This window comes from Myotis brandtii, unplaced genomic scaffold, assembly GCF_000412655.1.
Source record: "Myotis brandtii unplaced genomic scaffold, ASM41265v1 scaffold381, whole genome shotgun sequence".
Lineage (NCBI taxonomy): Eukaryota > Metazoa > Chordata > Mammalia > Chiroptera > Vespertilionidae > Myotis > Myotis brandtii.
The window spans coordinates 849,157-851,124 of NW_005364633.1; positions in this window are offsets into that span (position 1 = coordinate 849,157).

Consider the following 1,968-nt stretch of genomic DNA (forward strand, 5'->3'; position numbering starts at 1 on the left):
ACTCCAGTCATGGCTCAGGCGGAGTCCTGCGCGGGTAGAAATAGATGCCTGTGGCCTGGCACACAGGCCTCGATGCCCCTATTGCCCAGCCGGTGGTTTACTGGGAAGTGAGGTGGGGGTTGACCTAGAAACCCCCGAGCCTGGCTCTCTTTTTATTACAACCAACAGCCTGCTGGTTCTCCTGGGGCCATGAAAGCAGTAAGCAACGTGCAGATGCACAGCAGAGTCACGAGGCATCTTAACTAACATGGGAAAGAAGGAATAGGGGAGGCCATTCTTCCATGTAAACAGTCCAAACGCAGTTATTTTGTGGATCAGGATAAAATTAATGTCACTAACGTTTCAGACGCTTTATAATTGTGGGTAACAAATATTTATTGAGCGCCTACTGTATGACCGGGCAACAGAGTGATGAACCAAGAGAGAGGCTGACTTCGAGGGCTTTACCGTCTAGTCCAGTGGTTCTCAACCTGCCGCGACCCTTTCATACAGTTCCTCATGTTGTGGTTGAGGGCTTTACCATCTAGTCCAGTGGTTCTCAACCTTCCTCGACCCTTTAATACAGCTCTTCATGTTGTGGTGACCCCCAACCATAAAATTATTTTCGTTGCTACTTCATAACTGTAATTTTGCTACTGTTATGAATCGTCATGTAAATATCTGATATGCAGGATGTATTTTCATTGTTACAAATTGAACATAATGAAAGCATAGTGATGAATCACAAAAACAATATGTCATTATATATGTGTTTTCCGATGGTCTTAGGCGACCCCTGTGAAAGGGTCGTTTGACCCCCAAAGGGGTCGCAACCCACAGGTTGGTGACCCACAGGTTGAAAACCGCTGGTCTAGTGGGAAAGATGAAAACACACCCAAACCTATGCACACACGAGATCTGTAGGCACGGGGACATGACACCTGGTAGGTGTCACTTTGTGGGCCGTCTACGGACAGCTCCAGAGACTGTAAGATGCTTTTAAGGAATTGGTGATCCGGGCGATCATGCGAGATGCGTTTGAGGTGCACCTTAAGGAGGCTAATAGCTAACAGAGATGCGAGGGGAAGTCCTTCTCAAATACGGCCCAGGACGGCAATGGTTCGCTCAGAGGGACGCTGGGCTTGCGTGTGAGACGGGGGGTCAGCTGGTGCCACATTTCGCAGCCTGGACCGAGTGGAGAGATGGTGAGCCGTCAACATGTGTGAGCAGGAGAGCGATGTAATCCAGGCGGCGCTGAGGAAGGATGTGTGGGAGGCCAGTGGAAAGTGATCCAGTCCAGGGCTAGGCTATCGTCCAAAGACACAAAAAGAAAGAAATCCTAAGTCGTCAAACTTTATGGTTTAGAAACTAATAGGTCAATAAGACACGTGTTTGCGTGCCGGTGGGAAAGCATCGGAGGGGCTCTGCTGGAGGTGGAGGAGACAAACCAGTTGCTTCAACCAATGCAGTAGAGTAAGGACATGCCCAGGATGCGTATTGTCCAGCGAGTTCCTTTGTGACAGCCTGTAGGGACAGACAGCATCAACTGAAACCTAAAAATACCCGTGTCGCATGTAGTCAGTGTGTATGCGTGTTCCTGTAGTGTGTGTGTGTGTGTGTGTGTGTGTGTGTGTGTGTGTACGCATCCATTCACCTCTGGGTGGGGAGGAGCTTGGATAGAGTGAGTTGGTTTGAAAGTGGCAGTTCCAGCCTGGAGTTTACAGGGAAATGATGACCCATCGTTTGGAAGTTTCTTCTTCCCCCACCCCCTCCCTGAAGCACAACTTCTTCTCCCAGAGGGAAAAGACAACGAGCTCTGATACGGAATCGCGGCTTTGTTTCCTGACACAGGAGTCCTGTTGCTTGTGACCAATACGGTGCCCTCTCGGGTAGGAGCTGTGCTTGAGTCTCTCCCCGCAAAGAAAGGGAAGTTGGAAAACGAGGGTGGACATCGTGGCTTTAATTTATAACAGCACGTTTTCAGAGTAG